The 14,780-nt window shown below is 41.2% G+C and overlaps 1 long non-coding RNA gene across 1 annotated transcript; it reads left to right on the top strand.

The window, feature by feature from the left end:
• Positions 1-308: 308 nt before the first annotated feature.
• On the top strand, positions 309-13,821 carry LOC145713328 (uncharacterized). Its single transcript, XR_014136392.1, has 3 exons — positions 309-347; positions 4,891-4,963; positions 13,259-13,821. It is a non-coding gene; the product is annotated as an uncharacterized LOC145713328 (long non-coding RNA).
• Positions 13,822-14,780: the final 959 nt, after the last annotated feature.

Raw genomic sequence — 14,780 nt, 5'->3', positions numbered from 1 at the left:
AATCATTCTCCTAACGATACCAGTTTCCTCCAGTGTCACAGTGTCGGTCAGTGATGGCCATTGTAAACATCAGTCCCCCTGTAGGTGTCAAATTCTGATAAAACCCATTCTTGCTCTTGGTCAATATAGAGGAGAAAGTAAGATTTCTTAGTGCTTTAAGCCTACGAATGGTATAATTACCATTCAGTGTAGTGTGGTTTCCAGGTGTGGTCCCAAAGCAATACTTTTTAACAAATCATAAGCCGTACACTTGTAATTTTCCTCTATTTTTCGATTGTTGATTTAACATGTATTTTGCTTTCATCTTTAGGAGCAGATAAGAATGCTGAGGAAGATTCTATAGCCAGGTAGGATATTTATGGATTTGTAAAAATGACATTTGCTGGGGCACCCGGGTGGCTCAGTCGGTTAAGGGTGTGACTCTTGATTTCAACTCAGGTTTGTGAGTTCAAGCCCCCCGTCGGGTTTTGCGCTCACAGCCTCCTTAGGATATCTTTCCCGACTTCTGTGGGCACTCACTCTTAAAGTATAAAGGAATGAAATGAAATGAAACGGATAATGAAAGGAAAGGGAAGGGAATGAATGAACTGAAAATTATGTGTCTCCTAAGGGAACGCAGAGAACAAAAGCAGTTGTTGCGTGTTCTACACTGGACCAGACACTATATCCTATGGGTAACATCTGTTCAGTTATATAGTCATTGTATAGCTTTGCCAAGTAGCTGTGCTGTTGTAGCCTACATTTTATTACTTTGGCAACTGTGGTTCAGGGAGGTTGACGACTCGACCATGATTCCATAGTTAACGGGTAGCTGAGGGGCTTTGCCCATCAGCCCGTGAAGCTTCCACATCCATTCCCTGGTTCCTCAGCAGCACTGAGATGAGGATACAGATCCTAGGGCAGATCAACTCAGAATGTCAAAGGTAATGATGTCGGAACACTAATTTAGGGTTTGCTTAAGAACCCAGGTTAGTCCAAGCATTTGGCCTCATATATTTGACCACTAGTGCCAACCAAAGTCATTAGTGCAGTGGTAACTAGTCCCTTGTTTTTACCATCCGAGATTTTAGGGTGGTTGTCAGCTATGGCCATGGTGTCAAGGCTTTTCCATAAAAAGCAAGATGTCATCAGGCAACTCCTTACATGTAGTGATATCCCCTCTTCTTGAGACAAATGAGTTTTCTGTAAGGGAAGGATATTTAGTTGTAGACCATGTTACATTAACTAAACTCACTCTCTATTTCGAGGATATTGCTATATGATTCTCTGTTGCCTAAGTTCCCAGGCTGGTTTCCCTTTGGGCTAGTATCCTTGTCTAGTTCTAGGAATCTTTTCGGGTTTTTTTGGATTTTTTTTTTTCCAATGACTTTTTGTACTGTGTTTTTGCCTTTTGACTTTCTTCTCTTTTTTCCTTGGTATTTCTTCTTTTTTTTTTCCAATAATTTCCCTACTTCTGCCATTTAAGGACTCTCCATTATTCCAGAGGCCAAATCAAAAGCACTTAGAGTCTCCAGATTTAGGGAACCTCAGAGATTAATTCCTCAAAACACCCTCTGGTCCGTCAACCTATGTTTCACCTCCTTGCCCAATGGTTGTTTCCCTGGAGAATTGGAAACTCAAAAGAGATTGAAGTGACCTATTTGGATATGATAAGTGACAGAAATGCGATTTAAATTCTGGTTTTCTTTCTTTCTTTCCTTCCTTCTTTTTTGTCTTGATCTTGCAGGCAACTGTTTTAATAATAGAAGGCTGGGGAGTGGGTCTAATGAATAGAGTGAAGGAGGGTAAGAATCGAATTAGCAGAGGAGACCAGGTTTCAAGGAGAACAACACTGAGTTGGTTAGGAATACGAGTTTGAGAAAAGATGTCAGAATTTGGGGGGTTATGCCAAGTGAGATAAAGGTGAATGACAGGAATGAAGGACCCAGGATTAGGGGAGTTGTTTAGAAAGGCATATTCAAATAGAGAGTTCAAGAGGGTCGTGATCAGTTTTCTGCTTTTGTGTGTGTTGGTTTCATTAAAGGTGCGAGCATACCTCAGATTTTCTGATGAGAGAGATTAAAAATCATTTGAGCTTCTGGGAAGAGTCTGTTTACAGCAGATAGAAATATGATATCCCCTACTTCCACCCCAACTGAGGGAGGATAGCTTAGATCCTCTCAAGGAATTGGGGGTGGGGGTGAAGATTCCGAACATCAGAGATGTATGGCCCAAGGCAAGCTGTCTCCTCACTCCACCTCTTTTCCTAAATCTGTGATGCCCTTCCCATGTACTTGTAGGGCTGGGCAGGGGTAGGTCTGACTTGTGAAATCAGCAAGGGAGCTTCATCTGGATCGGTGGTAACATGCCTATGTTGAGGTGACTGTGTGGATGAGTGAGGCTCCCAATTCGCTTGTTCTCCAGGAGCAGGACATGGTCCCTACCCTCGGTCATTGGAGCCCATCCTTGTTGTAGGAGTGTATGGCTTCATAGGCTACAGATTGAAAGGTTGGGGAATGCCACAGAACCGTGCTGAAGAGTGATGTAGGAGTGGGAGCTCATAGGGAAGAAAATATTCAGGCAGCGTATAGAGAAATAGAGGCACAACTACCAGGACCATTTTGATCACAGTCTCCCTCCTTGGGTAGCTGAATGCCCCTGAAGGCTTGGAGTGTCTTGCTAGTTATTATGGACCTAAGTAAGGCAAGACCAGTGTGGGAACAAAGTTGGCCTTGGGAACTTTGAGTCTTTCAATCTCTAGTTAGTACTACCACTCATAACATAGAAACCTAAACTTCGATACGTTTACTTAAACGGAGGTCTACGTGACACACAATGTAATATGTGATGCAACAACTCTGGATGTTTCACCGTGATCGCCATAAGCGTAGCTCCCATCTGTTAATGTATGAGGCTATTACGATACCACAGGCTAGATTCCCTATGCTGTACCTTTGAGCCTTGTGATTTATTCATTCTATAACTGGAACCCTGAACTTCCCTCTCCCCTTCCCCCATTTTGTCCATCCCCCCACCTCCCCTCCCTTCTGGCAAGAGTCAAATCTCTGCATTTATGGGTGTGTTTCTGCTTTTGCTCTGTTTGTTCATTGATTCCCCTTTTTACATTCTACACAGAAGTGAAATCATAGAGGATTTGTCTTTCTCTGTCTGACTTATTTCACTTATCCTCATGCCATCTAGGTACATCCATGATGTTGCAGGTAGCAGGATCTCATTCTCATTTAGAGCTGCGTAATATTTCATTGTGTGTGTGTGTCTGCGTGTGTGTTTGTGTGTGTGTGGTATCCAAACAGTATTGTGGGTACTGGCGTACAAAATAGCCTCATTGCTCAGTGGAATAGAACCGCAAACCCAGGCATCAATCCACCACTGTATGGTCAGTTCATCTTCCACAAACAGGAAAGACTATCCAGTGGGGAAAAGGCAGTCTCTTCGCCAAATGGTGTTGGGACAACTGGACAAGCCACATGCCAAAGAATGAACCTGGACCAATTTCTGTACCATACACACAAATAAACTCAAAATGAATTAAAGACCTAAGTGTGAGGCTTGAAACCATAAAAAAAAAAAAAAATCCTTGAAGAGAGCACAGGCCGTCATTTCTGTAACTTTGGCTGTAGCAACATTTTACTATTTATGTCTCTTGAGCCAAGGGAAATAAAACAAGAATAAAGTTTGAGGACTACTTCAACCTACAAAGCTTTTGCACAGTAAAGGAAAGAGTCAAAACTGAAAGGCAACCTCTGGAATGGGAGAACAAATTTGGAAATATTTGGCAAATCCAGTAAAGGGTTAGTGTTCACAATGTCTAAAAACTTGATTCATGTCAACATCACCCCCCTCCAAAAAAGCCCAGTTTACAAATGAGCAGTACACATAACCAGACACTTTTCCAATGACAACATACAGATGGTCAACAGACACATGAAAAGATGCTCCCCCAAACTACAACGAGATACCACGTCACACCTGTCAGAATGGCTACACTCCAAGACACAAGAAGCAAGTGTTTGCGAGGATGTGGAGACTAAGGAAACCTCTTGCACCGTTGGTGGAAATGCAAATGGGTGCGGCCCCTGTGGAAAACAGTATGCAGGTTCCTCAAAAAATTAAAAACAGAACTCTCCTATGATCCAGTAATTGCACTACTGGATACTACCCAAGAGAATACAAAAACAAGAATTCCACGGGACACACGCACTCCTGTGTTTATTGCGGCATTATTTCCAACAGCCAGCGCAAGCGTCCATTGACAGCTGAGTGAACGAAGAAGAAGCCCTATATGAATGTATGTGTGTGTGTATATGTATATCCACACACACACACACACACACACACGCACACACACATGCACACACACACACACTGTAATATTACTCAACCATAAAACAATGCAATCTTGCCATTTGCAATCACCTGGATGGAGCCTGAGGGTAGTATGGTAAGCAAAGTCAGGGAAAGACAAATACCATATGATTTTACTCATGTAGCCCTTAAGAAGCAACAAACGAGCAAAGGGAGGAAACAAAAGGGGAGACAAACCAAGAAATAGGCTCTTACCTGCAGAGAAGAAACGGATGGTTGTGGAGAGGAGGTGAGTGGTGGGAGGGGTGAAAGAGATGATGGGGATGAAGGAGTGCCCTTGTCATGATGAGCACGGGGTGAGTATGGAGTTGGTGAATCACTATTTTGTACAACTTAAACTACTATAACTCTGGATGTTCCTATTACCGGAATTAAAATAAAACTTAATGACAAAACCAGAGGCCAACTTTTCATTATACCAAGAAACTTCGTGGAATAAACAGATAGGTGACCTTTCCCTTAACTTTTTTAAATTTTGTTTTTAAATGAATGAACATGTGTTTGTTGTATTTTTTTGCTCTAAAGGCTTTCCGACAAACCTGGTCCTGACGATTCATGGTCTACCTCATCTAGCCAAGACTTAGATTTTGGTACCAAGGTAAAGTACCCTCCTGTGAAACTCACTTTCCTGCTCTGAATTGAGTTTTCTCCCTTATTCACTCTGAAAATTTAAGAGGAGCCTGTGTATCATCATTTTATGTGTGTCATGGAAAGTTGGCAAGAACAAACCACTTTACAGATACATGACGCGTTGAATGTTTTGTTTTGTTTTGTTGTACTTTGGTAAATCCTACAGGTGGAGGCTGATAAAAGAATGGGCTGGAAAATATATAATGACCGTCAAATTATATTGGGACAAGCTTTCCCACAATGGAGGCAATATGACGTTTGCTTAAGGATAAGGATTCTTACTGTGATCGTAACATGACTGATAATACTCACGCCTAAATGAAACGTGATTGGGTCCAAGTATCTATTGTAGGTTGCCCCCCGCCCCGGGCAAGTTTTATTTTGGTGAGATACAGGATTTTCCTTTGGCTCTATCCTTTGTTCTACATTTAGAATAAAACCATATTAGAAAATGTAGAAATTTAGATGTTTACATTATTTCTCAACATTTACCTTACAAAGGTGTTCCCCTGTAGTTTTGAAATAACTCCATGAAGAGTAAGTTAAAATTGTGCATCTCCCCGAAGAATACGTATTTTGCTGAAAAGAGTAGCTCTATGGGCAGAGGCTCTTCATAGCCAAGGTGTCAAATTTCTAATTTCAGAAATCTTGCCCATTCTAGCTTTGAACACTATCTCCTCCTAGTCCTTGTGTCAGATTCTAAAATTTAAAGTTTCAGACATCTGATATTTATTTCAGTATTCATTTCAAAGCCCCTAAATCATGATAAGCTCCTGGAGGTTAGGAAACGCACTGGTTTGACTCCTGGAGCTCCTAAAATAAAGTCTTGCTTGGAAGAAGCAATGTCATGGTTTTTGAATGTGAACAAATGAGTAGGGAAATGGAATTCCGTAGAATGGAGTTTGAAAAGTAACAAAATACGCATGATATATCACAATTAAATATGTGAATTTAAAAAGTCAGGCTTCAGTTTATATTCCGTTTTAGTGTTTAACATGTATACACGCAAATGAATCCTATTGAGGCAATCAGGAGTTACATAAGAAAGAAGGTTACAGTATATTTTTAGTATCCTCCCATTGTGAGCTTAGAAGTGCAGGGAAAAAGTCGTCAGCCTTTGTTGGTTGAACCCCATCTGTGTCCCATTACCTACATCCTTTAAATGTTCCCATTTCTTCCTAGAATTCTCATTCCCAATTCTTTCTCCATAGTGAATGTTGACGTGTTAGGAACCTCTCTTTTTCTGTTCTTTTGTTAGTCTAGTAATAATTTCTAGCTTTTCGGAAGCGATAGATGCCAGGAATTGAACAATTTATTTATAGTGAAAAAAATTAAATTCTTTATTACAGTATTTATAACCAGATAACTGTAGAGTGATAAGAGTCAGTATTATTAGGGATATACTGTGAATCAAAGCCTCTCTTTTACATAAATATTATATACATAGATACATAGATGGATATGGATATAGATAGATAGATAGATAGATAGATAGATAGATAGATATAGATAGATAGATATAGGTAGAGATATATATAATATACACATATATACACATATATTTACACTTATATATAAATACACACTTATATGTATACATATTTATGTACACCTATACGTACACACACACACACACACATACATACATACATATATATATATATATATATATATATATATATATATGTATATCACACATATATAAAGACATATATCTTTAAAAGGTTTAAAAGGGACTATTTTTCATAGTATATTCCCAATCCTACTTATGTACCTGTTGAAAAATGTATGTTGTTTCCACTTACCTTCTTTGGCTCACATTTTTCCTTTTCTTTTTTGTCTTAAGCTCATGCTTGATTGATTGGTCATTTGTTTTGTTTTGTTTTGTTTTGTTTTTTCCTTTTTCCCTCTTCTCAACCCATGCTTATTACGGTATTTTTAATTTTTTTTCAAAGTTTATTTATTTTTGAGACAGAGAGAGACACAGAGTGCAAGCGGGGTAGGGGCAGAGACAGAGAGACACACAGAATCCAAAGCAGGCTGCAGGCTCCGAGCTGTCAACACAGAGCTCAACGTGGGGCTGATAACCACAAACCGTGAGATCATGACTCATGAGCTGAAGGTGGATGCTGAACTGACTGTGCCACATATGTGTTCCCCGCACCGGGCTCGTTTTTAATGGTTTACCCCTACCCTAATTTGTCCTTGCAGAAACTATTTCTTTAGTGTCTGTTCTTTTAGTACATCACTGTCTGTCAACTCCATTGTCAACATATTGGTTATGGAATTCTACTGTCTGTGTGTGGTTTCCATCCAGGGCTCGTTGCCCCACAAGGTTTATTATTCTTGTTTTTCTCTTTCTTGGAAGGGGCTGAGATAAATGTTTTTGAAATGTTTGCATTTCTCTTGGAAAGGGAGGGAGAGAGAGAAAGAATGAGCAAGTGCTCGTTGTTGTGATCTGACAATATGCAAGGTATGATCTCAGTCCTTTTATATTTGTGGAGGGCTGTTTTGTGACCCAGGATGTCACTTGGAGACATTGGAGAATGTTCTATGTGCACTTAAGAAGAATGTGCGTTCTACTGCTGTTGGATGAAAAGATCTTAATATATCGGTGTTGATATCCATGTATATAAATGTATATATATGAGGCCAATATATATCTATGTATATCTGAATACATCTGGTCCAATGACACATTGGATCTGTGTTTCCTTACTGATTTTCTGCCTTGACGATCCGCCTTTTGCCATGAGTGGAGTCTTAAAGTCGTCTACAATCATGGTATTTGTATGTATACATTTAATCATGTTTGTGAGTAATCGATTCATATGTGTGGGCGTTTCACTTTGGGGGCATAAACACTTGCAATTGTTAGCTCCTCTTGATGGATAGACCCCTTAATTATGATCCAATGCCCTTCTGAATCTGTTACTACAGTCTCTGGTTTAAAATCTAGTCTGTCTGGTGGAAGTGTGGCGACTCCAGCTTTCTTTTGACTTCTAGTAGCATGATAGGTGGTTCCCCATACCTTCACTTTGAACCTGGAGGTGTCCTGGGGTCTAAAATCAGTGTCTTGTTGACAACATATAGATGGATCTTGTTGTTTGGTTTTGTTTTGTGTTTTACCCATTCTGATTCCCTGTGTCTTTTGATTGCGGCATTGAGTCCATTCCCATTCAGAGTGATTAGTTAAAGATATGGATTTAGTGTCATTGTGTTATCTGAAGGTTTCATGCTTTTGGTGAGGCCTCTGGTCCTTTGTAGTCTCTGCTGCTTTCCACTCACAGAGTCGCCCGTTAGGATCTCCCGCAGGGCTGGTTTAGTGGTCATGAACTCCATTAGGTTTTGTTTGTCTGGGAAAGCCTTTCTCTCTCTTTCTGTTCTAAATGTCAGCCTTGCCTGGGAAGGGATTCTTCGCCGCAGATGTTCCCATTCAGCACATTGACCGTTTCCTACCCCTCCCTTCTGCCCTGCCAAGTTTCTTTGGACAGGTCTGCTGCTACCCTTATGTGTCTTCCCTTGTCGATTAAGACCCGTTTGTCCCTAGCTGATTTCAGAATCCTCTCCTTATCTTTGTAGTTTTCCAGTTTCGCTATGGCATGTCGTGGTGTTGACCTGGGTTTGTTGATTTGGAAAGGAATTCTCTGTGCCGCCAGGACTTGGATGCCCGTTTCCTTCCCCAGATGAGGGAAGCTCTCAGCTATAAGTTGTTCAAAAAAAACCTTCTGCCCCTTTCTCTCACTCTTCTTCTTCTGGGACTCCTAGGATCTGGCTAATATTTCATCTCACTGAATCACCTAGGTCTCTAGTACCTGCCTCGTGATCTAGTCATTTCCTTCCTTTCCTTTCCCTGCTTCATCTTTGTCCACAATTGTATCTTCTGTTTCACGGATTCTGTCTGCTGCTTCTCCCGTCCTTGCTGTCACTGCATCTAGTTTACTTTGTATCTCCTTTACACCATTTCATGTTCAGCGTTCATCGTGACGATTCCTTAGGTCCTTGATCTCTGAAGCAGTAGATTGTCTGCTGTCTTCTATGCGTGGTTTCAAGCGCAACTATGCGTCTTATGAGTGTCATTCCAAAAATGTGCTCACATATATGGTTTCTGTCTCTTTTGAGCCCTTCTCTGGCTGTCCTTTCTTCCCGGAATTTTTTTGAGGGGAATTCTGCGATTTCGTCGTTTTGGCTAGATTCCTGCCCTTTATGTGTGTTAATAGCTTGTTCTGTGTCCCACACCTGCGAGTACTACTGTAATAAAAAGACCCCCTACACTGTCCAGGGCCTGGCAGTTGAACAAATTTTTTTTGAGTGTGTTGTGTGCACTCTTTCGGTGCGTCTTTGGCTGCTGTTCTCGCTACTTGGAGTGGCGGTTTGGGCCTTCCAACAGGTGTGCTTTGATTTGTTTGTTGAAGTAATCCTGGAAAAAAGGGGAAGAAGATGGGGAAGAATCCTTAGCCCAAACAAAAAGAGAAATGACTGGAGTTGAAAAAAAGACCAGGAAGTGACTCAAAGGAGCTAGAGGGCTTAATCCAGAAAGAGAGGGAGGAAAATGAAGAAGGAGATCTAGAAAAGTATAGAGAAAATGCACAATCAAACAAACAAAGAACCAGAACAGAGGATCAAAGGAAAAAAATATATAGATATATCTATAGATATATCTGTGTATAGATATATAGGTATATATTAAGATATAGAGATAAATGTAGATATATAATTAGCTTTGACCCACGTCAACTCGAGACTACTAGGCTGTTTCCAAAGGGAGAAGGGGAAAGAGGAGAGTAGAAAGAGAAAAAAGGGAAAAGAGAAGAAAGGGAAAGCAAAGGAAAGAAAAGATGGGCGCCTGGGTGGCTCAGTAGGTGAAGCGTCTGACTCTTGAATTTGGCTCACGTCATGTTGTCGCTGTTGGTGGGTTCGAAACCCCCAACAGGTTCTGCAGTGAGAGCATGGATCCTGCTCGGATTCTCTCTCTCTCCCTCTCTCTGCATCTCTTCTGCTTGATCACTCACTCTCTCTCTCAAAATGAAGAAATAAACATTAAAAAAGAAAAGGAAAGACAAAAGAATAATAACTCAAACGAAAACAAACAAACAAACAAACAAACAAACTAAGATAGAAAACCGGAGGAGAGTTGTCTATTGGTGCCTGGGACTGGTGGCTGTGCTGGTCTAGAGCAGGGGCTATCTGGTCCCATCAGTGTCAGTCTCACTCCTATAGAGAAGCAGTTACGAGGCACAGAGTGTCAGGGTTTGGTGTAATGGGCCTGCCTTCACTGAGGCTCACTGTCCATTCCCTGAAGCCCCACGATGTTGGTCATGGGGAGAGACATGGCGACACCCCATCTATCCTGCCCACACGAGGTGTCTCAAAACTCACTGTTTAGGCTATCCTCACGGAATAGCCTGGGGAGCCGGCTTGCCTTGCTGCACAGTCCCCTGTGCCACCTGAGTACTGAGCTGGGATTCAAAACCCTGCAGGATCCCGCTTTGCTCGGACCTGGTAGTGGAGTTGCGCCACTCTGCCCAGTGGACAGAGGGCCTCTGGCTCGTGCCTGCACGGTCTTTTTCCCTTGGGCAGGGCAATACCTCCCCTTTCCACCATACTCAAGGTGTTCTCTCCCAGTGTAGCCCTGAGATTGCTACCAAGCCTAGGGGCGGCTCCCTCCCCACCAGGCATGGGAGGTGGTAGCTTTGGTCGAGAGAAAGTGTGGCCACCTTGAAAATTCTGTTTTTTACCCTCTACGGCTGTTTTCCAAAGTAGAAACTGGCTCTCTGGACCTCTCCTTGGTCTGTGGTCCGGACAGGCTTTCTCATATCCAAATGCACTTGCCACAGCCTCTCTCTCTCTACCTTCCTTTCGTTTCTCCACCAAAGGCCTTCCCCCACTGCATGCCTGTGCTGCCCATTTTATTTCTCCCAATTCTCATACACACCCTTCTGTCCCGCCAAGCTGTCACTCTGCACCTGCGGAGATTTTTCTGTCCCTCTGCAGCCTGTATTCCTGGTATTCCAAGTGTTGTGACCTCAATACTGCTGTGTTTGAGGGACAAGGGAAATTCTGATCCCCTCCCCTGCCATCTTAACTCCCCCCTCCACCTTTTGCTTTGCTTTTCGCAATTGCAAAGTTGGGTGCCTAATCGACTAAGTCACCCAGGCCCCCCAAAGAATACTTGTTTTCCATGGGAAGATGTTCAAAGGCCAATAAAATGGCCCTTGTGTCCAGAAAAGAATGGCAAAGTTAGAATGGGTTTTTGATGTTCTCATTTGGGGCTATAATAAGTTCCCGTAAGCTCTTAGCGATGACATCATAAAGGTATACATTTGACCCTTGAACAAGATGCGTTTGGACTGTGGGAGTCCACATACATACAGATTTTTTTCAATAAATACAGTACCATCCTGTAAACATATTTTCTCTTCCTTATGATTTTCTTTTGCATCTTGGTTTTTTTTTTTTTTTTTAATTATTCATTTTGGGAGAGAGAGAGAGGACAGAGCACGTGAGTAGGGAAGTGGGGGCAGAGAGAGAATTTTCATCAGGCTCCACACTGTCAGCGTTCAACTCAGGAAGTATAGATCATGACCTGAGCCAAAGTCAAGAGCCTGACCCTGAACCGACAGTGCCACCCAGCACCCCTTCCTTACGAGTTTCTTAGTAACCTTTCCTTCAGTTTATAGTGTAAAAATACAGTATGTAATACATATAACAGGGAAAACATGCATTAATCGACTGTGTATATTGTTGGTAAGCTCAGCATTCCGTTATCCTAACTCTGACCTCCCATGCTCAGTTTACAGAGTCAATGGCCAAACTAGGCCGAAAAGGTAGATTAGACCTAGAGAGCATATACAAGCGATTCTGCTTTAATGTTCTGGTTTTCAATACATATATACTTTTTGATTTTTAAGTGTGATTGCTTTTAAAGTAGGAAATTCGGTAGGAATTTTTGTTTTTTTGATTTGGTTTTGAGGTTTCAAAAGATATTTGTGGATTTTCGAGGGCATGGCCATCAGAGCCCGTAACCCTTGCTTTGTTCAAGGGCCAACGGTATAGTGATTTGGTACTTTTGAGATCTTCTCAGTGAGATTAGTGTAAATGTTTTGACCTTAATTAATTGGTCCTTGTATACTGAGTACGTACCAAGCAGTTAGCTACTGAGTGTACAAGCGGAGGGTTTAGGTTGTTGTGGTCGGAGCAGAAAAGTAAGTCAACAGCAATCTGTTATAAGTCACTATAAAGGCTTCATCGGTAGGGAATGGACGATGTTAGTTGAGAGAATATTGGGGGCGTTTGTAGTGAGGATGAGGATGAGAGTGGGAGTGGGAATTTTGGTAGTCAGAAAAGATCTGAGAGTGGCAAAAGGTGCCAAGTGAAAGATGAGAAGGACCAGTCGTGTAGACCGTGGCGAGGGACATTCTGGACAGAGAGGACCACGGATCATCATTTTACTCCAACGTCTTAGAGTGACCAAGCTGTAGGAAGGCTCACTCCATCATCATCATCATTATTATTGTTGTTGTGTGTAAAAAAGAAAATGTGCATAGTGAAATGAGTGCTTGGCACATTTTAGGTGACTAAGACATACATGTTCTTATACTTGCCGTTTGAATGCTTACTACACATTCTGAAGAGTTCCATACCTATATCTACATTGTTTCTGCTACTAGTTCATCATAATTTTAAGAAAAGTTTTTCTTACTACTTTGCCATTCGATCCAACCCTTCTTTCGTCAAGAAAAAGGTCAAGCCTCTGTTTACCTAAACGAAGCAGCAGCTACGACAGTGTTTTGTTGATACACAGCATGATATACTCCAAAGTTTCTGATCATGTGAGGTATGAATTGACACTGAAACAAATGTCTGCCATTTTACTAGAAGCAGTTTTCATTTATAGCAAGTACACTTTTAAAGATTTTGTTTCAAAACTTATTTCACATGTCCTTTTATTTTGGTCAGGAATGCAAAGGAAGGGGTTTTGTTAGTTCCTTTTTGAAATCTGCATACAAGCCAGGCTTCTGCCTTTGAAAGTATTTATTCTGGCCTTCCATGATCAGTTTAGAGAGTCAATAGCCAAATGAAGATTCAAAGGGACGCTGAATCAAGAGAGCATATATGAGGTTTTGTATTTAAATGTTTTGGTGTTCAATACGGTTTTCTTATTTGCAAGTCTGATAGTTATTAAAATCATAAATTCAGATATTTTCTTGGAAAAGGATTAGGAAGTCTTCACGCAACTCATTACTGATGCTACTTTTAACAGTGTGTGTCTGAGAAGCCCAACAAAGATGTTCCTCATGTCTCTGGAGCTGTGGATCAGAAAGGGCAAAGTGTATTAAATGGACAAGTAGAAGGTAAGAACTGTATTTTATTCAAAGGTCATTTGACAGAATGTTGATTTCAAACAGGAATACTGATATATTCTAATATCTAAAGAAAACGGCCTGTTAAGTGCATAGGAAAGAGAAAGAGATGTGAAAAGGAGATAAGTTGCATATCGTATGTGGTGTCAGCAACAGATTAAATTGAGAGTGCCACCAAAGGACCTAAATGGCTAGTTCCCTTTCAACACACTGGAAGGCCTAAGGAACCTCAGGAAAGAAGAGACGAGCCAAACAGGGAATGATGTGAATGGCGGAGACTACAGGGAGTAAATGAAGGAAAGTAAGCCGGTGTGTATTGTGTTTCTACTGGAAGGTGGTAAAATACACTAGTCCTTTAAAGGGAAGAGCAGACTATTTGAAGTGCAGCAACACTATCAGGTGAGCTTCTCGTACCAGAATTTGTCAGAGTAGTATCCCCAAATGTCCCCACTCTTACTGTGATCCTCACTGTTGGCAAGACATTAAGGACTGACCTAGCTGATGATGCAGAGTTATGTCCTAACTACCATGGGTGAACGAACATAAGCATTTGTAGTCAGTGATAAATGTATATACGTTAATGCCATATAAAATGGGGGTACTTCATACGGTAGTATCATTTAGGGCAAAATAAGAGAATTGGAAGGAGGGTCAGATAGGGAGACATCAAGATAACTCATCTGACATTTTGGATGCCGTATTTGTGAGTTTTGATTATTTTGGCGATAACTGCCTCTAATAGGTGAACTATATTTTTAATGTTCTAGGAACATAAGGAAAAGAAACAAAAGAACACTATAATCAGTAGTATGTTTTCATATTCTGTCTGACAGTTCTGATTGTTGTAGAATGATCCCTGTTACTTCTTTGATTCCTATCTGCCAGAAAAATGAACTAAGTCCTAGGTAGTTGGAGAAAATTAACTGACTTTTCATATTTCAGAGAACTTTTATATGGTAGAACATAGGGGCAATCACCAGGATTTGCTCTCTCTCTCTGTTTTTTTTTTTTTTTTTTTTTCAGAGTAAAATAAGATTGTTGCTTGTTTCACACTTTCTGACATCATGATTTCATCTATTCCTTTTAAACCTTTCTTCAAATGGATATGTAGGGATGTAGGAATTTTCAAGGCAAACACCAAGAAAAGAGATTCCAGGAAAGGTATTCTGTGACATAACCTTCTGACTGTAACCACGTGAAAGACATCAACCGAAACAATAAAATTCCATATAATGCAGTTGTGTTAGAGGCATCCCAATGACACCCAGATTTGATTATTCACTAGAAGAGCTCACAGGACTCAGCATATAGTTGTAGTCATGCGTGTGGCTTGGTATGGGGACAGGCTAGAAAGGCCAATGAGCACCGAGCAATGGTGCATGGGGTGAAGGCCAGAGGAAACCAAGCGCAGGCTTCCAGCAA

The sequence above is a fragment of the Panthera onca genome, chromosome F1, assembly GCF_046562875.1.
Source record: "Panthera onca isolate mPanOnc1 chromosome F1, mPanOnc1 haplotype 2, whole genome shotgun sequence".
Classification (NCBI taxonomy): Eukaryota; Metazoa; Chordata; class Mammalia; order Carnivora; family Felidae; genus Panthera; species Panthera onca.
The sequence above is the reverse complement of the archived record's forward strand: the minus strand, read 5'-3'. Positions and strand labels throughout refer to the sequence as shown.